The sequence below is a fragment of the Parasteatoda tepidariorum genome, chromosome 11, assembly GCF_982258835.1.
Source record: "Parasteatoda tepidariorum strain Cologne lab strain chromosome 11, Ptep-v5.0, whole genome shotgun sequence".
NCBI lineage: Eukaryota > Metazoa > Arthropoda > Arachnida > Araneae > Theridiidae > Parasteatoda > Parasteatoda tepidariorum.
In genome coordinates this window covers 9,826,538-9,851,541 of record NC_141765.1, presented here as the reverse complement: position 1 = coordinate 9,851,541, position 25,004 = coordinate 9,826,538, and the positions used below count along the sequence as shown (strand labels likewise).

At 28.6% G+C, this 25,004-nt stretch overlaps 1 protein-coding gene across 2 annotated transcripts in view; it reads right to left on the bottom strand.

Moving 5' to 3' along the window:
- LOC107443169 (uncharacterized) overlaps positions 1-25,004 on the bottom strand; it is a 327,331-nt gene that overhangs the window by 183,430 nt on the left and 118,897 nt on the right. The gene's annotated exons all lie outside the window — the stretch shown is intronic.

Sequence of the window (25,004 nt, the reverse complement as noted above, 5' to 3'; positions counted from 1 at the left end):
TTAATTTACATGTACACAAAGATGAATCAATGTCTTATTTTGGAGATCCATATGATTTCACATATTTCTGAAATGAAATATTTTTATTATTCATCGAACTTAATTCTTCATTAACGTAGTTCCTTCTGTTTAAAAATCTGCATCATTCTTGCCTACATCACACTGGAATAATATATGAATGATTGCAACTGCATTTAATCAAATCTCTTCAACTTATGGTAAGTATAGTTCGTTCACCAGGAGTTGAGACTTGGCTCCACCTCCTCGGACGCAGAGTTCATTTCAGCGCGGAAGTTAGAAGAGAAACATCTCCGTTGTTGAAATTGAGACAACCCTTAATTTGCGCCATACACAAAAATTGAATTCTTTTTCAGTCACTTACTTTGCTTTATCATCTGCTATTATACATTTTGTTACACTAACTAATTAAATATAGTTTAAATTTAAAAACTGCTGTTCTCCCAGCGAAATGGCTCATAAAGGACAAACTATTCACTCAAAAGAAAGAAATATCATAAAAAATGGTGCAAAATATCATCAAATTTATGAAATATTTATTGTTAAGAAAATGCACATAAAGTTTGCGAAATAAATATTCTTGCCAAACGATCGCCAAATAGCAACATTGTTCAGGATTGCTCACAACCTTCTCCCAAAAATAGCGAAATAGTATCGTCGCATGCCACGTGATGAAGTCGGAGCCAAGTGCCAACTCCTGGTGAACGAGCTATACATCAACTACATCAATCAACATCCTCTTTAACTTATGGTTATGCAACTTTATTCAACAAATAATATTTCTTGATAGTTATATTGCACATCCATTAAAAATTAAGCATAAAAACTTCAATACCTGCTACCTTAAATATTTACTTTTGTTGCTTGCATATTATATATTGGTTATAAAATGTTTGAAAATATAATCTAGTATCTATAAAAAATATATATTTATATCACCGCTTCAATAAACTTAAGCTTGTAATCTTTATTATTTAAATCAAAAGAATATATTTTCTACATACAATAATATAATAAATAAGTTTTTGAAGTAGATTATTAAAATTGAAATCAATCGATGATAACAATTTCAATTTAGCTCACGAGAAAATTAAATTTTATAAAATAGTTAGCAATTTCAAACACATGAAATAATTGTCTTTTGAAGTAAATTGTTGTCAGGGTAGAAAAATTATGTCAAATAAAGTTAAGTCTCTGTTGGTTTAACTAAATAATTTTAATTTTAACAATTTAAACTTTCACACATACAAAAGGTAGCGTTAGGTAAAGAAAACTACAACACTGGAGATGCAATTCAAAAACCTTTTTAACAACATTTTCCAGATAACAAGTATGCAATTCAAACTAAAGGATATTAGTTATTTAAAAATAATAGCTTTTAGAGGAAGCATCGTTGTCTGTTAGTAAAAGCATGTTTTGTTTTAAAAATACTTTTTTAAAATAAATTTACATAGTATTAAATCATTTTTATTATATCTATATTTCTCAAGGATAAATTTGAAAAGGGGCTTTCTTTTGAAAATTAACTGTTCACTACATTGATGCGATAATAATTTTAAAGAAAGACATTCTTCTTGTAAAAATTAAATTGATAAACAATTTACTGGTAGAAATTGGGAATAATAAATTATTCTTATGTACAACGGTGCTCTTAGTGACTTCGTCAGAAGCTGGTTTCCTTAAAATCATGAAAAAAAAATTCTTCATAAATCTTGTTAAAAATAGCTATAGAATGGTATACTGTAAAAATTTCGGATCAAATTACGGTAAAAAGTACCAGCCCTCAAGGTACCGGTACTCTTTAGGGTGAAATCCATTTTTACCAGAACATGTTACAGAACAAAAAATCTGATGTACCGTTATCTTTACAGTAATAATTACCGTAAAATCACTAAATCACTCTAATTAAAAATTACGGTATAATATTTTATGATTCAGCCAAAGTGCCGGTACTTAATACTGTAATTGAAATCAGTCTAGCAAAAACATTTTACAGTCTAGCAAATAGGAGTAATAAAATTACTTCTGTCGACACTATTGCTCTTAGTGACTATGTCAAGAACGGGTTTTCTTAAAATTATTAAAAAAAATTATTTGGAGAACCTTGTCAAAAATAGCTATCAACGACCATATTAAATGCAAAACTTATCAAATTGCAGTGTTTTTTTAAACAAGCGTAAATTTTGGTGAGAAAAAAAATTTAAACATTAGCAAGAGAGGCTTGTGAAAGAAGAATGTCGTAAGAGAAACCTAAAGCATGCAACTAATATAACATTGCTCAGCCAGTGTAATACAGATGGATAAAAAGTGATTAACTATGCAGATTATGCAACGTCCTAAGTTGTGGCTATATAGTGACATTTTCTTTTTGTTAAATTTTAAGAGATGGAAATGTTAAGAAGAAGATGTAACTTTTTCCGAATAAGTTTGTAAACCATGTGGCTCGAACGAATTATACCACTCTTTTATTGAAATATTAATCATGAAATCTATATCCTCCAAAATAATTAAAAAAAGTGTGATTACATTCTACGTCTCAAAGACATCACATCTCAATTCATAAATCACGTGACTTTGGTAATTTTACTTAAAAAAGGGAGGGAATACTTACTAATAACTCTAAGTATTACCTCAAACATTGTGATACACAATATTGGGCATCACAATATTTGAGAGAACGGAGCATACTAGGTAGTGTAAATGAAAACACTAACTGGACATGGAGATTTAACTTTTAAGTGTACAAGATTTATAAGCAACCCGCCGATAATATTAAATACATAAAAATAAATAGAATGAAAAGGATGACCCACGTGATTCTAATGAGGATGACAATACAATAAAAAGGATACTGCCTTTTAGACCCACTGGAACCATAGAGTTATAAATAAGAAGGAGTGGGCATTCCTCCCCTTCCCTATTGGAGCGAGTGAAGTAACTGTCAAGTAGCGGCGGCCATGTTGGTATAACCAGAAGGTTTCAAGAGGAAGAGTTAGGTTGTTTTTGATCTTTTCTCTTATGATTGGAAAATTTCGAAAACGAGATTGAAAATAGTTTTGTTGTTAATACATAACACCTTTTTTCATTCAATTTTTCAGCATTAGTTTCTTTTCTTCTTACCAAAAAATAACGTTTTAAGATAGCTCTATTTTACAACTGAATTAAAAAAAGAACTTCACAGCAGTTTTCGGGAACTTAGGTTCCTTTATATTTTATCTAGGCATTAAAAGTAATATATTATTGTTATTTAAGGGGGCAGCCTTCCAATTAAAAATTTATTCAAAGAATATCACATTAAAACCACACTATTTTGAATATAAACAAAATAATATGAAACGCACTTTTCTTTAAAGTTAGAATATTTAATGGGGAAAATATTGGTTTGTGCTAAAAGAATAGCAATAATCAACATTAAGCCATTTGAGTAAACACTTGGGTAATAAAACTAGTCCATAACATACTTTTTATTACTAAGCAGAGAAGTCTAATTTCTTTCTTTTTTTTTTTTTTTTTTGCAATAGCAACGTAAAATAACTGTGTATTTATTTTTAAAGGTAAATACCCAGAGTATTTAATATATAGGAATATTTATTTTCCAATTGAGGTTTAAGCTCCACTCATGAAATGCTCTATCTCATTCACAAAATACATGAAGTGGTGAGCAAATAAATGCCCAGGCATTATTATCTATAATGAATGCTCTATAATAAATTATAGCTTTGACACAGCAATTGAAACGTTAATAGAGGAAGGTGGAGGCTCAGATGAAACAAATTTTAAGGCTTTTAAGGAACTTTAAAATATAAAATGAATACTAAAGCCTTTTTAAGGCACATAGAAATCCTGGAAAGTACTAGATTTAAATGTTAACACTTTGAAAATATATAATTACTTGCTGCTTTTTAGCAGGGTTTGAAAAAACCCAACCCCCCTGGGTTTTATTAAAAAAACCCGGGGGAAATTGGGTTTTTTCATTTAGTACTAATAGGCTTTAAGTTTTACTGTGTATATATTTTTATTTATTAAAAAGTGTCGTATAAGCTTAAAAATAGAAATAAATCCAAAAAGTTATTTTAATTTTGTTATATGCATTTTATGTTAAGCTTAAATAGCGCATTATCACTAATATATGTTTGAATCTTCTTTAGTGTTAAGTACATAACGTTTCACAATTTTTAACTCAAGCATTGTAAAATATAAATGCAGTAATATAAAAGGAACAAGTTTATTAATCTTTTGGTTTTTACATACATTCATTTACTATATTTATTAAACATACACACACACACACATATATATATATATATATACTGTATTATAAAATTATAATCTGTAAATATTTATAATCAGTAAAAACTAAAATTTCATCTGACTTTTGACTTTAATAAAAAACTGAAATAGATATTTAATGGTCTTCCATGTTTTTATAATAAGATTAATAGAAAGTGAAATTAAAATTACGTATAATTATAAAGAGTATCATGTCCCATTTTTTTTTTCAAATAAATTAAGAAAGAAAATGATTTCATTTTTAGACAAATAATTTTAAAAAGTTCTCTTATAAAAAGCTTTAGCTTACTTTTTTAAAGTCAGAAAATAAAACTGTTTTGATTTCTTAATGTATCACTTAGCAAAAAAAAAGAAACTTTCTTTTCAATTTTTTTAAACATATGAATTAATAATTATAACCTGTTTATTAATATATAAAGCATGCAACTATATTTTAAAAATTGATCTTTTCAGACTGTATTATTTAAATTTCTATTTGATTTAATATCATTTTCAACAATAGACTAATTGCTAAAATAAAATCTATTACTCAGTTTGAAGAATGTTTAAACACGTACACCTCTAGTTCAACGAAGTTCGCTTTGTTTTGGTTGTACCAATATGGCGCCGCGGTTGCGGTTAAGGCTTCACGAGTTTACGGGCATGCCGTCTCCTCCTATTTATTACTCTATGACTGGAACAAGAAAGCAGGGAAGGCCACGGATTGAGACTTGCTGACTCGGTGAAGTCTGATTTTCTAGCAATTAATGAAAAGAATTGGAGATCACAGATAAATCGTTATGGAAAGAGGAAGGCATCGGCCCACAATGATATATCTGGCCAACTATGATGGTGATGACGATACGTATTACCTAAGTCATATCATTTTTCGCTTTATCGGAGCACTGGTATTTCTTAAGTTTAAAACTCTTTCAATAAGTGATTGTTTGACAATTTTACGAATCTAATAAGTTAAATTTGATAAAAGACTTTTCAACAGTCTTAAAACAGATTACGATCTGTGGTTATATAAATATACATATAAATCATAAATAATTTACTTATTACTTCAAAAAATATTATAAAAGTAGATAATTTTCCGTTACATTAGTTATGGGTATTCCTTAACTATAAAATTCTTTTTAAGCAATTGTTTCATATTTTTACGAACCTTATAAATTAAAATAAAAAGATTTTCTACCTTCGTTGGAAGAAAATCAGAACGAATAAATAAAAAATATCCTGAAAACAAAAGCTAATTCACGATATAGGGCAGCACTTCTATACCTAAGGGTATAGAATTGGATTTGTTACGAATTGATTGATCAATCTATTGTGACCAAAACCTTTCTTTATTTGACATATTATTTTTTAGATCATTATATCACACTCTGATTCTGTTCTCAAGATATCTTTTCATTCTTATCACGAACGAAGACATTTTTCTTTCATTTCATTTGACCTTTACCTTAAGAGTTGATTTATAATTGCTAAAAATATCTACAATTATTTATTTTAAGCATTAATGTGAGATATAAACTATACGTTTTCTTTCGTTATCGCTTCAAGATAAAGCCTTATTATAGTTTCTAAACGAATCAATTGTTTCTTAATTTATATATTGGCATTAAAGTTATTTGGAAACTATTCAGGTAAAACCTTCTTCCTTAATGTTTTTGTTTGTAAGTGCTGTTTAAATAATACAGGAATAATTTGCGGTAAAGCCAAAACCTTTCCGAAAAAGTCAGATCATAAGACAAACATTATATTTTGATAAAGAACTCTATTCATTTAAAAAATAACTTATAAGGGTGATTTTACAATCATGAAAATCTCATAGTCAAACGCAGATGTTGGGAAAAACATACTAACGATGATAATAGCACATGAAGATATATATATATATATATATATATATATATATATATATATATATATATATATATATATATATATATATATATATATATATATATATATATATATATATATATATATATATGTATGTATATATGTAATATATGTTATATATAGATATATATGTAATAACAGGGCTACATCCCTGTTATCATTGGTTACAATTAGTTCAATTAATTCAGTCGTGAACCAATTATTCCTTCATTAGTTTTATTTACGGGTAGGCTGGTGGCTATAACATTTCACATGCACTCTCCATAAGGGAGGGGGGTGGACAAAACTCCGGATAGTTCCGACACTTCTTACATGGAATACATCATACAGTAAGAGTCACGCAAAAACAATCGCTCCTGCTTTAAATACTAACAGAGAATGAGGTAAAAAGGCTCAATTCGTACATATATTGTAACTCTACGCATCCTCGATAATCATTTAATGCTTCCTAATATGGAAGTGAAAGAGGGAAAGATAATAAAATAACTCCTTTGAAATATAAATCTAGTTATTATTCATTGGTATGTTTTCAGCCTTGAAGTTCCTAAATAGAATATCTCAACACCCATTCTTAACCAAAGACATTTTATGAAAAGAGTTTTAATGCTTCTATTAATACAAAAGTATTTATAATTTTTGTATTATATATATATATATATATATATATATATATATATATATATATATATATATATATATATATATATATATATATATATATATATATATATATATATATATATATATATATATATATATATATATATATATATATATATATATATATATATATATATATATATATATATGTATATATATGCAACACCAAGAAGGAAAATTGAGTTAAACTTACATGAAATGTAAAGACGTGAAAATTATTTGAATTGCAAAGCGATTGCGCATGCGCGGGAAGAGAACCGACCTTATCAGCTGATTGTTCCACGTATATAAAGGACTTCTGTCTGCAGTAACGTTTAATTAGAGGGGAAAATGGCTCGTCAAGAGCGGAGAGAGCCCATATCAACAACGGACGGAGTTTATACGAAGACGCATCGTCGGTGTTCCAGAAGGGGGAATTTCGTCTCGAGAAATCGCAGCCCGCACACTACATATTGTCACAACAGCAATATGTGTTTAGAAAAAAATAAACACAGGACATCAAACAATGTGACAGGGGAGCACGCAATATCGCAATATTTCGGGACGTCATCCCCATGGTTAAAACGAACCGTATAGCATCCTCTCGTGGGTTAGCAAAACTACACGGCTACAGGTGTTGTCAATCTCGATGGTTCGTCGCCGTCAACTGCGTTCAAAGATTCTTTTACGCAGGATTACTTTATCTCAGAATCAGCAACTCCTCTGAATGAAATAGGCTCAGCAACAATGTCCATGGCGTGCTCAGTGGTAGCACGCTGTTTTCTCCAACTAATCTTGCTACAGTCTGGAGTACAATAAGGTAAGAGAGCTCGTCAGACGTTAAAAAGGGGAACATCTGCTGCCACAGAGAATTATTATATAGCGTCAAACCACACGAACGACTGGCATAATTGTCGATCCCATCTAGAGAAAATTGTGAACAACCTTAACAGTGATGGTTACATAAGGAAAATTGTGTAGCCAGAGTTCCCTGTCATTCTTCGTTGCATTCCGAGAGCTATAAACAGGATAATGCCAGTACACATGTTTTTAAGACTTCACAAGCCTTTTTTAGGGAACAGTAGGCTCACGTTTCCTCCATAGCCCACTTATTCATCGGATATGTCACCCATTGAGCATGAATGCGATTTCATCAGTCGGCGTCTCGTTCGTAAAGCTATTGAGGTCAAGACTGAACTTTGGTGTCAATTCGAAGCCATATAGAATGTCATTACCCAATATTACATTCAGAATCTGTTTATTCAATGCCACGACGTGCACAGGCTGTCATCGATCAACGTGGCTGATACTTAAAAAACTGATTTCCGACGTTCTTCTTTTTTCTGTCTCGTAAATTTGATCGTTTATTTGTACCACTATGAGGAATAAAATTCACAAATTTCTGACAATTCCTTCATAGTATTTGCATTTTTCGCAAGCATGTATACATATATATATATATATATATATATATATATATATATATATATATATATATATATATATATATATATATATATATATATATATATATATATATATATATATATATATATATATATATATATATATACTGCCCAGCAACCGAGACAATAGCAACCTTCTCTCATATTTATTTCATATCCTAAATCCTTTATTATACTTTATTATTTTGATAATTATTAATAATTCACTCATTCCTCGTTAAAAGTCTTACTCTTAAAAATTTATCACAGGAGGCATATTTGCTTGTTAAGAAATAAAATGACAAATAAATTAAATAAAAACTGGCCCTAAGGAAAAAATTACATTAAGGAATGTTAGACTACAAAAATAATATTTCGCTGCTAATTTCAATTTCAGCATAAAAATGTAGCAAAACTAAGGATATATAAGCTAATGAATAGTTATCGATTTTTAATTGATAACATGTCTCTTGTTTAAGTATAAAAAAATTAAAAATGAGGGAGCTGAATGGATTCTCCTCAACCGAGACTCTCAGATTTAGTTTTGAAGTTATCGCCACGAGTTTATTTTTTTAAAAAATATTTTAACATTTTCAAAAAGTATGTATGTTTAAAGTATGTATGTTGTAAAAATGTATGTTGTAAAAATGTATGTTTTAATATAAACGTATATAAATGATTAGGTCTAAACTGATCTTAACCTCAATTCAGTTTTAATTTATTAGCAATAAATATTCATAAGTAAGCACACCTTTGTGATGATTAACCCTATTTTTAACAGTCGTTTTAAATTTCAATTTTTATTTTAAAAAAACCTCAAATTAATACTAAAACTATTTGTAGATGTTTTTGTCATTGTATATAAATTTTTGATAAAAGGGACTAAATAAAATAAAAATGGAGTACGTTACGTTAAATCTATATATATATATATATATATATATATATATATATATATATATATATATATATATATATATATATATATATATATATATATATATATATATATATATATATATATATATATATATATATATGTGTGTGTGTGTGTGTGTGTGTGTGTGTGTGTGGGGACGGCATGAGTGATCATCTTAAATAAAAGACACGTTCTTAAACGAAAACATATATATTGAAGATTAAATTTACATAAGGACGGACGATTAACAATCACACGAATAACAAAAAAAATCATAATAAGTAAGAGTTCCTCTTTAAAAGTTTTGTATAATCATAACTCCTCTTTGGAGTGCATATCCGTCACGTCTTTTTCGGTTCGTTATCCACCGCGCTCCCTCGTCTTAGGGAAATTCCCATTGCTTCCTAGTCGTGCACAGGGATCAGCTTCCAGCTTACATAGTCTGGCGGGACTTCTAGCTAAAGGCGACTTCTAACTGACGGATCTGAGAACTGAGATCAGCTTTGTGTACAGGAACTGGCACCATAGAGAACTGAGATCAGCTTTGTGAACAGGAACTGGCACCATAAATCGGCCATCCTACATTTTAGCTGGTCCTCCAGCGACTCTAAAAAGAAAAAAAAGAAAAAACAGTGCAAACTAAAAAATATAATTGATATCTGAAAATATAAATGTTTTAGATTAATATTGTCTTTCATAAACAAAATCTTTCAGGTAAGAGTGTATCAGTTCAGGCACGGTCACTCTTCCATCTTTGCACGTCTTTTGTTTCTCTTCAAAGGCTTCGTCTTCTTTTCTTTTCAACGTCTTTCGTCTTTTTTCTTCAACGTCTTTCTTCTTTTTTTTTAACGTCTTTCGTCTTGAACTTCTTCGTCTTTAAATCTTTTCGTCTTCTTTCACGTCTTTCGTCTTTAAATTTTTCTACGTCTTCAAAAATTACAGTCTTTATTCTTTTTGTCTTCGCAAGCACTAAAATTCTTCTTGGCAACTGTTCCATGGTTTAAGATACTCCGCACACGTTGTCGAGCAGTTTGGTCCTTCGTGATTCCCATCTTTTACTACATCATAGGTATTTCCTCCTTTTACTCTTGTTATTTTGTAGGGGCTAAGGTACTTAGGTTTTAGCTTCAAATGAGGTCCAAATTGGGTTCGTTTGATGGCAACCAAATTTCCAATTTCGTATGATTTTGGCTCCTTCCTTTTTAAATTATAGGTCTTTTTATTTTCTTGTTGAATTTTAAAAATTTGTTGCTTTGCGTTTTTTTTTAGTTCCTCTCTTTAGGCGTCAAAATGAGACTGAAACTCAATTTCGATCATTTCCTTTAGTTTTTCCAGTCCATTAGTGTTCATTTTTGTCCCAAAAAGCAATTCGAATGGAGTAGTGTCTATGCTTCTTTGATACGTTGAATTTATCGCTTGTTGAACTTTATTTGTATGCTTGTACTATTCAGCTGGATTTTCTAGGGATAATTTTGAAAGAATCGATATGATGGTTTGATTAATACGCTCCACTTGTCCGTTAGCTCTTGGTAAACCTGTTGTTATTAAATGATGTTTAATATTTTCTTTCGAGCAATAATCAGCAAATTCACTGGAGGTAAATGTTGTACCCCTATCTGAAATTATCTGGGAAGGACTTCCAAATACGAATTTTTGGATTTCTAATTTAGCTAAAGTTTCAGCTGACGTAGTAGTCTTCGTGGGATAAATCCATACAAACTTGGTAAAAGCATCTATTATCGCTAACACATAATTATAATTTTTATGGGTGCTCTCCAAAGGTCCGAGATGATCAATATGAAAAGTTTTCAAAGGCATATCTTCTTTATGCAATGGATGCAATAGTCCTTCTTTCTTTCCTCTTTTATGATTCACCAGTATGCAGAGAACACAATTTGCTATGATGTTTTCTATTTTCTGTCTAAGTTTGGGTATGAAATAATATTCTTCGATTTCTTTTTCCGTATATTTAATTCCTGAATGTCCTTTCTCATGAGCTGTTCTTATAATTTCGATTTGCATTTTTTCTGGCACAACCACCAATTCTTTGCCATCAACAAATTTATACAAAATTCCATTTCTATTGCAATAATCTTCATAATTCGAAATTTTAAGTAGTTCTTTTATAGTCTTAATCCCAGTATCTTTATCTTGGGCTGATCTGAGTCTTGGTAAAATATTATCGACGGTAACACAAAATACATTAATTGGAGATCGACTAAGGGCGTCTACGTGAGCCATCTTATTCCCAGAACGATGCTCAATTATGTAGTTGAATTCTTGAAGCAAAAGTGCCCAACGAGTTGACAAATCTCGTTTTGACCTAGTCTTTTCAAAAGCAGCACAGTCCGTAATTATTTTGAATGGAATACCTAACAGATAGATGCGAAATTTCTTGAGGGCTTCTACGATAGCAAGAGCTTCAAGTTCGTAGCTGGAATACTTTTTTTCAGCATCAGTCGTTTTTCTACTCATATAGTAAGTGGGGTGAAAATGTTTTTCATCAGGGGGTTTTTGCATTAAAATGGCAGCATATCCTTCTAAACTGGCGCCTGTGTGCAATTCAGTTTCATATTTAGGGTTATATATTGAAAAAACTTTGGGCTAACAAAGATTTTAATTGATTAAAGACTTTCTTTTCTTCAATGCTAAATTTAAACTTACGATCTTTTTTAGCAGGTCACTCAACGGTCTAGCTGTTATAGAATAGTTCGGAATGAATTTTCTGAAGTATCCGGTCAATCCCAAAAAACTATGAATTTTTTTCAAATTTGTTGGTTCTGGAAAGTTAAGAACTGCTTTGGTTTTTAAGGTAGATGGGAATATTTTTCCATCCTCTACCACATGACCTAAAAATTCAATGCGCTTCTTTAAGAAATGTGACTTCTTAAAATTAATATCAAGTCCATATTCACTAGCAATATTCAACACCCGATTAAGCAGTTCAATACCTTCTTCAAGGGAGGAAGACAGAATTATAATGTCATCTAAATATGGTAAAACTATACCCTCATTAATCAAAGTTCGGAAAATTGTGTTTATGAATCTTTGAAATACTGCCGGAGAGTTGCATAGTCCAAACGGAACTTTAAGAAATTGATATTGTCCTTCATGTGTCACAAAAGAAGTGTATTTTCTACTATCTTTATTTACATCGACATGTAGGAATCCGTTCTTAAGATCAATTGTACGGAAAATTTTCGAACCTTGTAGTCTATCTAATATGTCTTCAATTAATGGGAGGGGAAATCTATCTTTGACAATTATCTTATTCAATTTTCTATAATCTATACAAACACGAGGAGATCCGTCTTTTTTCTTAACTATTACAACGGGGCTACAATATTCGGAAGAACTAGGCTCTACTATTCCTTGTTTTAACCATTCAGCGACTTGAGCTTCGACAGTCTTTTTTTCAGAAAACGGCAATCTACGTGGCTGGTAAAATATCGGTTCCTGATTTTTAACCAAAATGTTCATTTCTACTTTAGTTGTCTTAAGTTTATCTGGCGCATAATCTAAAACTAATTGTTGTAACTTATTTTTTAAAACACTAGGAACACAAGGATCTATGCTAATTTCAACCTAATCATATATAGTAAGATCGATTGGTAAAATAGACAAATAGTTTACTTCATCAAAACACTGAATTTTATTTTTAATTGTGATACCCTTTTCATTGATAATTGTTTCACCCTGCATTAAGACATTAAGGCCTATAATAGCGTCATAAGGCATCATATCATTTTCTACAACACATATTTCAGAAAAACATTTGAAATCATCAATTTTAATACTTTTTTTAAAATAACCTAATGGAGTCACTATTGATTCACCAAATCCGTTTAGAGTAGAATTGAGTAGAAATAGTTCTTTAGAGTTTAATTTATTAAAAATTGATCTTTTGATTAAAGTGGCTTGACTTCCTGTATCAATCAAAGATTTCACATTCAAGTTATCAATTATTACCATTTTAAACAACTTTGGCTCTACACTAACATTTAAAGTAGCAGCTTCCGTTTTTGCATTTGATTTTGGACATTGCGAAGCTTTGTGTCCAAACACTTCACTTTTAAAACACTTTAAACCCTTATCTTTATGTATACAATATTTTGAAATATGATTTCTTGAACCACAATTGTAACACAATTTATCATTAAAAGTTTCAACATCAGTATTATACCTTATCTTTTCATTATTATTTTCATATTTATTCTTATTCCTATTTGAAACATCTTTTCTTACATTATACCTATCATCATATTTTGCTTTTGTTCTATCATAAGAATTATATTTGCTATCAAAGTCATGTTTTGTTTTAATTTTATCGAAAGCACTTTTACTCTTTGCAGAGTCACTTTTTATTATTTCATAGACTTTAAGTATCTCTTTAAATTCGGACAAATTTTTGCAGCCGTACAAAACAATTTTGTTTTCATGTTTATCATTAATCCCCTTAATTACATAATGCATAAAAGCAGCATCATCTATTTTTTCGAAATTACAGATCTCTTTCATCTTTAAATAATATTCTTGAGCGGATTCAGAATCCTTCATTTTACGTCGATTCAAAAGATCATGCAAATTAGTAGAATTAATTTCAAAAGAAAATTCATCAATCAAAGCTTCTTTTAATTTTTGCCATGAATTTATTTCCGGGACAGTTCTGACAAATAAAGAGACGTTACCACCAAGAGATCTTTTCGCAAAAATAAATTTTTGTAAATCAGACAAATTAAAAAATTTTGAAATATTTTCGAAATGTTCGATCCAATGAACAATATTTTCATGCGATTCTGCATTATACTTAGAAATAGCACTTTCGATATCAGAATAATTAATAGCAACATTTTGAAATTCAAAATTTCTACAGGAATTATTTTTATCTCTTATACAAGGATCAATGTTTTTATTTTCACCATTGCACAGCATTGAAAATTCATTCCCTTTCTTTTTATTCAAAGTTTCAGTTTCGTTTTGATTGTTTATGTCTTCCATTGAGTCTTCGTCTGACTCAGATGAGCTAGACGCGTAGGCGTCATTAACGAGCTGAGAGAGTTTATTCAAATCCGTTAACAAGGTCAGCATGTTTGTTGCAATTTCTGTTTTACTGCCTTCATATGAAATATTTAGAATATTGGAAACAGTAATTAACTGGTTAAGAGTGAATTCTTTTTCGATATTTTTTAATTTATTTTTAAATTCCTCTCTATCTAAAATAAGACTCGAATCGAAAATAAACTTATGTAGAAGTTTTATTTTGTCAGTCTTAAAATTCTTCAATGCTTTGCTTACTTGCTTAATATCGTTAAGAATCATTTTAAATCAATGAATGAAACGTACGTACCCCAATTGTTGTTGCAGAGATGAAATTAAACAAGAAACGAAAGTTTCATCACAGCGTTACTTATTGGTCGCAAAAATGAAATTTGTCTTCAAATCAAAAATCGTTATAAATTCAAACTGAAATTTCTTCACAGTTCAATTTCTTCACAATCCAATTTTTCCATTATCCATTTATTCACTATCAATTTTTTCACTATCCCACTTCTGATTTTGTGGGGACGACATGAGTGATCGTCTTAAATAAAAGACACGTTCTTAAACAAAAACATATATATTGAAGATTAAATTTACACAAGAACGGACGATTAACAATCACACGAATAACAAAAAAAATAATAATAAGTAAGAGTTCCTCGTTAAAAGTTTTGTATAATCATAACTCCTCTTTGGAGTGCATATCCGTCACGTCTTTTTCGGTTCGTTGTCCACCGCGCTCCCTCGTCTTAGGGAAATTCCCATTGCTTCCTAGTCGTGCACAGGGATCAGCTTCCAGCTTACATAGTCTGGCGGGACTTCTAGCTAAAGGCGACTTCTAACTGACGGATCTGAGAACTGAGATCAGCTTTGTGTACAGGAACTGGCACCATATATATATATACATACAGCAAAATAAATAAATACAAAAACAAAACGAAACAAATTAAGAAAAACAATAAGTTTCATTTATTGTGCATAAGCTGCAAGTAAATAGAACTCATAAATTAATTTCAAAATGAAGATAAAACAGAGGAAAATTATAGATATATGAAAAAGGGGGGGGGAAGAAATAATGATGATAAAAAAATAACAAATGACTGGGACGGAGAAAAAATTTAATAAAAAAAAACTGAAAAAAAGGGATAAAATCTTTTTTGAAAACCCGGAAAATAAAAGATATAATCTTTTCATCAGCCCACACGATTATATCCGCAAAAAAGAGTGCTTTCTAATACTGTATCAATATAGCCAAAGCGAAATATATCAATACAATAGTGTGAGGAGCACTCAAAAAATTTATACAAAAATTACAACAAATAAAATAGAACACAATAAGTAAAAATAACACATAAAAACAGAAAATAAAATATAAAGAAAAAACAGAATAAAACATAAGGTAATATAGACTATGGTAAACAGAATAAAGTCAAGGTAATATTATACTGAATAATTTAAGGAATTAAGGATTACTGAATCATTTAAGATATTTATTAAATATACATTTATATATATATTACTTAATTTTAATTTTAAAAAATGGTTAAAAAACCACTTAGCATTTAAACAAATGTTAGCCACATAGTGGTGAAAAAAATAAATGAATGGAATATGTTACTTTAAAAATATGTATATTATTCAGTTTCAATTTTTTTAAAAATATGTTGAAAAACCAGTTAACATTTTTAAAAAAAACGTAAGAACTCAAAGCTATATTATTTGCCTAAATTTTTTGAAAGGATTGTCTGCTCTTCTTATAGTTTCGTAAAATTCATAAATTTCTGCCCCAAATTTTTGATGACAAATGTCCAGAAGGAAGCCTCTATATACTGACGGCGATAGCTAGGCTTAAAGGTTACAGTTTTTAAAAGCGAATTGAAGAGCCAACTAAAATTAAAAAAAACATTAAATCTCAAAGCTACATTATTTGCACAAATTTATTTAATGTGGTGTCTACGTTTCTTATAATTTAGTATAATGCATAAATTTCTGTCGCAACTTTTTGATGACAAACATACAGATGGATCCCTCTAGTTACTGGCGGTGATCGTAAATTTTCAACGTTGTATTTTTTAAAACTATTGAAGAATCAACTCTCGAAAAAAAAGAACTTCTGAAATCTCAAAGCTACATTATTTGCATACATTTATTTAATGTGGTGTCTGTGCTTTTTGTAATTTAGTAAAATATTTAAATTTCTGTCGCAAGTTTTTGATTTCAAATGCCCAGATAGATGCCTCTATATACTGCCGGTGACCGCAAGTCTCCACCTCTTGTTTAATTGACTTGATGTTACTTTTTTCAACATATCAGCGAATTGAAAATATGCTTACGTTACCTCTTAAAGTTCTAGTAAATATGTTTTGTTTTTATTAGATTCACAAAGAGTATCTAACAAAGCTAATTTATACGTAATATATTCTTTGGTGAGTACGTATTTTCAACCAATTTACAAGAAGTACCTATTAGTAGATAATAGTGTTTTGTTTCAACTGTCTCGCTTGTAAAATGCATTGAATAAATAAAATGGTTTCGTTTCTATTATTATTATACTTAAAACTATCTTTTGATTTTTGTAATGCATATTTAACTAGCACTTACAAATAAAGTACCGCAAGTGTTTCATCAAGTGGAACAAAAGTTTTACACAGAGAAAGAAATTCTGGCAAAATTACCAAATTGTATGGTAATAACGTTTCTAGTAAAGAAAAAAGGAGTCATAATTCTAGTTGATAAAACCAAAATATACTGTATTTAAACCATTCATTTGTTAATTTGTTTGTTAATATGGCAATGATTTAAAATTGTAGCTCTTATTCTCAGACACTTAATAAAATATTAAAACTGAAAAGCAAATTTAACCGAATAAATGTTTTTTATACCATAATTTAAAGTATCAAGATAAAATAACGAAATTTTACCAGCTGTTTATTTAACTTTACCGAGCTTTTCGGTGCTCTCATACAGTCAGAAACACAGTTAATTTTACCATATTCTGGTTGTTGCGGCTATAATTTTTTTCTCAGTGAACGTAAAAAAAAACTAAACTTCGAAACTACAAACAGTAGTTTTTTTTATCTTTTTTATGTCTACTGAATTGATCAATTTTATAATGTTAGATGTATATCATCAAACAAGCGCTAAGTTCAATAAGTTTTCGATTAATTTTTTTCTTCTGATTGTATAGGTTTTTCATTTCTATTTCTTTCTTACTCAAATATCTAACATTTGAAACACAGACTTTCCTCGTGTATCTATTTTATTTGAAATAAAAAGTGGTTTCAATAATGTAAGCAAAATTAAGTCTGAAATTATTTGTTTAGCTTTCTCTATTTAAAATACGTGTAAATTTAATTTTTAAATAAATTATAGCATCGGGGGGAGTAGATTTTTTTTTCGACGGACGGGGGTAAACAATATTTTGCAAATAGAAATTTCGAAGATAATTTTAACGTATTGAATAGGAAATATCTTTGAATTAAAAATAATTTTTACAATAATTCAATAATTCAATTTACATAATTCAATGACATTTTTTGCTAACAAGTTAAAATTTTTTTAACAATTGTGATAAAAATTGGTGTCTTAATTTGCCAACTTTACAATTTAAAAAAAAACAAACATATATATATATATATAGGGTAAACCAACCAGTGAAGGAACACTACCCAGTGAAGGAACATTTCATATTTATTGATTAAAAATAAGAATTTAAAAGTTTTTCTTTAGATAGATTGGTAACAATAGTTTACTGCCAAACAATAGGAAGTCATCTAGCAATGTTTTGGATTACCTGGTCAAATAGACTTCTCTGGAAAAATTTTTGAATTTGTTATCATCTCTGCAACACCTTGTTTCTTTGAAAAAATTATATGGTGAGTGTTTGTATTTATATGTTTGAAGTGAAATTAATTGCATGTAATAGTTTTATTTTTCTCACTGTGAAAAAGAGAATTCAAAATATAGTTATTGAAGTTACGTTTTATTTATTTTTAATCATCATAGCATAATAAAGTACTGAGATAAAGGGGTGTTTATTCACTGGATCACCAAATGATGAAAAACCAGTAAAGGAACAAGTGTTCCTTTACTGGGTTTTTTTCTAAGTTAATGAAAATAAAAGATAAACTTTAATTTTCTTGTACCTTTAGTGATGTTCCGCATCAAAAGTATGTTAAAAATACGAAGAGCAACTTCTAACCAGTGAGGGAACAGGCATGTTCCTTTACTGGGCATAGATTTCCTAGTGAATGAACAGAATGTGTTAATATGTTGACACTTTAATTTTCAATTCATGATTACAAAAAAAGTTAAAATTTTCCAAGTATTTATATGTTATAATTTCAAGAGTAGGCTTGTTTTTAAATATTTGTATGGCTTATAAATCCATAAAGAGCATTAAAAAATAGCCAAAATTAAGTGTTCCTTTACTGGGTGTTCATTCACTGGTAAGAGCTGTTCCTTCACTTGGTCTTATTACTACTTGTTATTTGAACCTCCAAAACTTTTAAACAATATCATGCAAGTTCTCTGAATTTTTTTACTTAATTTGCAATTAGTAACAAATATGTTGACACTGTCATTTAACTAAAATTACGAATTTTGAAATTAATATGATTTTTTAAAAGTCAAGCGAAGCTTAAGTGTTACTTCACTGGTTAGTTTACCCTATATATTACATACTAAACTTGATACTAACTTCAACTCGATTGCAGAGACAATTTGTTTGTTAGTACTTCAGTCATCTCTAGGAACGAATTGTAAAAATGAAATATTCTCAACAGAATTGAAATGCAAACTTTATGTTTTAAGTAGGAATATTTAAAAATTCATTATTTTAACTTTTTATGCAAATGATCAAATAATGACATTTTTGTTTAGTCTAAAATAGAATAAAAATTAAACAAAACATTTGCAACTGCATTTTATTTTTATTACCGGCATTGAACAGCTGACGCAATTTAGGGTTTTAGACTACCAATGTACACCCCATACCCTTGTAATTTTGAACCCAATCCAGAAGACAAGAAAACTCCAGGATCAAGTATTGAGAGAAATTTGCTTCCGTGGAGGACTTTATGATTGAACTAACCCGCATTTGTGTTACATGGAATGGAAAACCACGAAAACCTCCCATTATTAGTCTAACAGCAAGGAGACTTTAAACCACGATCTGTTTATCACTGAGGTTATTTTACATCAGCACTGAGGTCGTTGCGAGCCTGGTGCGGAATTCGTATCGACCAACCATCGCTTGGACACGAACCCATTCACCTCATTGGAAGGAGAGTGCTCTATCCCCTAAGTCACTACAGTCACTACTTCCAATAATTTATGATTAGAATAATATGTGTTAGAGCACATTCGTAAAATTCATTTTACCGTGAAATCTATTTTTACAGTAAAAGTTTTTAGAGTATAATTTTATACCGTAGCTTTTACATTAACATTTATTTTATTACAGTTCTTTACAGTAAATATTATTGTCAAAATGACTGTCTATCAGAATTTTTACCTCAATTTGACCCGGAATTTTTTACAGCGTGGCTTTATCTCACATTTAGGTATAAATAGCGAATAAATAAATATATATAACTACGTAATGATAATCATAAATAAACAATATCTTATATTTGAACTAATCCTTGTTTACTTCAGTAAATGGCAATCATTTTGCCGAAGTAATTATTTCGATTTACTATAAGCTTTTGTATTAGGTTTCCTACTTTCATGACTCTAGAATAATAAACAAGTATAGAGAAGATGTTATTGTATTGCTTTCACAACAAACTAATTAATTTTCAGGGAGATGTAATATAACAAACATTTTCCTTTCTTCTCATTAAATTTTGCTTTCATGAAACATCATTTGGACGTTAGTGAAACATTTATTTAATAAATACTAACAGTTTATTTCATATTTTTAATTTGAGCACAAATTGGTCATCTGAGTTTTCGATTCCTACTTACAAAATTAATCCTTTTTAAACCTTACTATGCTTCACCTTAAATAAAAATATGGTTACATTTAACAAATTATTAACATTGCAGCATATTTACGCAGTATTACGATGCAAAGTTCTGTTAATAAGAACCCAAATTGAACCAACGCTTCTGAGAGTGTTCGGGAAAAAAATAGCTTTCCAGTGTTGCAGATAGTAAAAGTCGAATATAAGTAATCAATTTCAAAGTAAACCATATTTTACTAACTAGTAATGATGCTAATTAAAAACAATATCACCTTGCATACATTCTGTTCGACTTATCAGATTTTCTTAAAGTAATAGCCAATCTTAATGACTAGAAGGGTGACCTCAAATATTCTAATAATTAGAGCTATGAATTAATTAATTTTCAGAAACTTACATAACGTACTTTCTCTGAATAAACATTTTTTTTCAACAGATATGGATTTTCGTCTATCAAAATCTAAGAGATAGCCGCCATCTGAAAAATATAGTCCCACTAGTTTTGACTGAATAGATACCGAAAATTTGAGATCCTTAATGTTAATTAATCTGGTTAATTAGCTAATGTTTTTAACTGAGTATTAAACATAGCTTGGATAGTTCAAAAGCAAATTGAACAATAGTTGAACAGAATAGTGAAATTCAATTATATATAGATATTTCCGAGTCAAAAAAAAATTTAATAAGTGTTTAGAATGTTGTTTTGTTTTATTTAATAACAATCAAAAAACATTTAACTGTAAGGTATGCAAATTTTAGCATCATTTTAAACTATGTAATTTTAGAGGACAAAATATAAAATTAGATCAAAATCTAGTTATAAAAGAGCAATAATACATAGTTGAAAAATTTCCATTTCTCAAAAACTAATCGACCAATTTCGTTCCGGAATTATGATTTAATCATTAGAATAAAATTTGTTCAGGTTGATATCTTTTTTATTTGCACACTGTACATTTACGGGAATTTAAATAATTGTTTGAAAGCTTTAGTAAATTTTTGAAAGCTTGAATTAGCTTTCAGATATGAAGAACAAAAGCAAATAGTTAGATAAAATGAGATTTATACCAGTATAACTGTAATAGCGTGAAATCTGTAATTATTACATTAACTTCTTTGCAAAATTTCTTTTCTTTATTTGTATTTTGCATTTCTTTACAAACAATGTCAAACAAAAAAATTATGAACACTCTTTTTTACATTTGATAAAGTATTACTTTTCAATTTTGTTACCTTAATGATACACAAAACTATTAACTACTCTCCGTTGAACCCTATATAAACAAATAATTCAACACTCTCTCTTTATTTTTGATCAAAGTTTATTTTTCGCTATATGTAAGAACTTTCTTATTTTACCTAAATAAAAAAGCGCTATTCGTATTCTTCTGAGATTAAGACATCCAAACAAGATCAAACAAAAGCAAGATTATTTTTCTGAAATATTCAGAATTAATGTAAAATTCATCATCTCAATAACTAAAAAGTTTTCGCTTGTTTTTTTATATTAATAATAATAATTTTTGATGAATATCTTCAACATGTGCAGGCTTTCGTAAGCTGGGCATTAATTTTTTTAAAAAAAATAACCTCTACATTAATTATTTTTTGTGTGAAATTCTAAAAAATAAATTTCGATGTTTACTTAAATTAATATTAAAATGAAGCAGCTTCACTTCACTTTAAAACTACAAATAAAAGAAGATCCAGAAGTGCTGATAACTTAATAAAAATTTAAATGATTTAGCATAAAAGGTAGAGAGAGGGTAAACATGTATTTTAATTGGGGAAAAATAATTTTTACAATTCAATTTTCGGCACTAAATGAAATACATAAAAAAACTAAGTATGGAGTGTTTTTGAATTCAGTAAATTCATTAGAAACCACCCACTCACCAAAACGACCTTTAAGACAAATATCCCCTTTTTCTAGAAAATTCCCAAGATGAAGCATTAAGAACTTGAATTTGTGAAATATAAGTTGCTTTGCGATTTAATTTAAGTAAATTTTAAAAAATAATTCCTTTCACAGATATAAATTTGAAATTTTATTTCTGACATATCAATTCCTTCCTAGTGTTTTTCTATTTATTATAAGTGAAATTATTGCAGAAGTATGAGATGAAATTTTAAACTACCGCATGCATTACCGGAATATTCAGAAAACTCACAAAATGAAGCATTAAGCATTTAAATTCGAGTAAAAATTGCTTTACAATTTAATTTGAGTAAAATTGTAAGTTATTTTGAACAGTTTACAAAACTAATTCTATACATAAAAAGCAGAGAAAGAACAAGTTTTGTATCCTACTTATATTTAAAATTTTGTGTCCTACTTAAAACTCTATGTACACGCAGATAATAATTTTAAATGCTAATTTTAAAATATTTTCATAATTTTTATAGAGCTATTTTCCTTTTTTTCTGTGTCAAAGTAATCTGCATCTACAATCTCAATAGGTAATTATGAAATGTAACTGTTTTTATTTCATTTGTATATTAATATGTAAGTATTAAAATTCATGAAATTCGGTTAAAAAATTGAACCAATATATGATAATATAATAATGTGCTATTTAAATATTATTTTGATAAATTTCTAATTTAAATATATTGCCAAAAATTAAGAATTGATATAATTGATTTTTGAATTTGAGTAACACCATTTATTTTGAAGCAATATATTTTAATTGTGACTGTTAGTTTAAATATTACAATCATAATTAAATTTATATAAATGTAATTTTCCTCAAGAAATAATGACGGATTATTTTCACAAAATTCCGTTAAATTTTTCATAAAAATCCCAATTATTTTTCACGAAATTCCAGACACAGGGCACTGGCAAAAACTCATGGAACGGCCTCTGACAGAAAGTAGGATAACTTTAAAATATAATTAACACTTCCTTTTTTTTACTGCCAAATTTCAAAAAAAATTACGATCAAAAAGTCAGTGCTGCATTTTTTCACAACTATTGGTTATTAATGACTTTATTTTTGGAAAAAAATAACTTTTTATAATTTCTAGAAAAGTAGATATTTCCTTTTCACTTTTTCCATTGAAATGAAAAAGCAAATCGCCATTTTTTACTCTTTGCTTTCTTCATAAATACATTCAAATTTATAAAAACACAGTTTAATCAACATTTTTTCATTAGAACAAGTGTCAAGAGTATTTTGGTCTCGTTAATTTAATTAGATCCTTTAGTAATTTAATAGTTAATTTAATTAGTTAATTTAATTAGATAATTGGCGAGAGAACCACAATTTAGTATTTTTCCTTACGTTGGTGATGGCAATTTTCTTAAGTTTCGCACTAACGTGCTCACTTCAATAAGAAAACATTGAAATTATTTTTCCCTTAATATCAGATCAGAGTTTTCTCTTTCTAAAATATTCAATATGGAATATCAGTTTTTTTTTTTAGAAATTTTTTTCACGTAATGAAACTTTCACTCTGTGAAGCGTGTTTATTATACTTAATTAAAATTGAGATGAGTCTATCAAATTCTGACAAATCTACAACTAAAAAGTTTTGAATTTTTTTTCCTTTAAGACTTTTACACCTTTGAATTTACTTTGATATGGTAGCTACAGTATTTTTCTGTTTCATTTAGAACGAAATTATCAAATCCACAATTAAAAAGATATGAAAAAAAAATTTATTCAAAACTTTTACACCTTTGAATTTATTTTGAGTTGGTGGCAAAAGGAGTTTTTTGTTTCTTTCAGAACGAGATTGTCAAATCCGCAACTAAAAGATGTGAAAAAAAATTTTCTTCAAATCTTTAACACCTTTAAATTTACTTTGAGATGGTAACAACAGTATTTTTCTGTTTCATTTAAGACGACATTGTCAAATCCACAACTAAAAAGATATGGAAAAAAAAAAATTTCCACTCAAAGCTTTTACACCTTTGAATTTATTTTGAGATAAAAACATCATAATTTCTCAGTTTCATTTAGGATGAAAATTGCATGATTTTGTTTTCATTCCTATACTATTGCTTATCCCCTTTTACATTTTTACACATTGCTTATCCACATTTTTCATTAATTTAAAATTCTTCTAGAAAAATTATTTCCCTTTTTCACTAAAAAAAATTCTCTGTGCTTTTTCATAAATAAACAAAAAATTAACCAAGCTCAACAAATGTTTAAATAAATTCTTCGGTAATAAATTTCTAAACGACATTATTTTCAAGAAAGCTTATTTTTTAGAAAATGAGTAGGGAAACCCTAGTTTAAGAAAAAACATCAATTGAAAAAGATCTTCCTCTAATTAAAAAAGGAATTTAGAAGAATCCATCGAAGTTAGATTAATAAAAGAAAAAACTAGTAAGGGAAAAGTTAACTTGAAAAATATGGGCCTTTATTAGTTATTATATCGAATTTTGAAGCTGTTAAATGTATAATGAATAAAATTCAGTATTAGAGGAATATAAAAAAAATAATTCAGAACTAATTTTATTCTCCAGATGAAGGGCAAATTTTTTGCACACATTTTTTAACAAATTTTTTGTTGCTTTTATACAAGTACTTGATATTTCTTAATTCGGATGTGAGGATTTCAAATATGAAATTAGTTTTGTTCGGAACCATTTCAATGTCATACAATGGTTTAAATACTGCATTTTTTTTAACCAAATGGTATTAATGGTATTTTTTACTAGAAATGTCATTACCATACAGTATGGTAGTTTTCAAAAATTGTGCTTTTTTTCTCGTTCTTTAAACATTATTTCACTTTTTTGGGGTTAAAAGGGTTTGATATATCACACCTCAACTGATG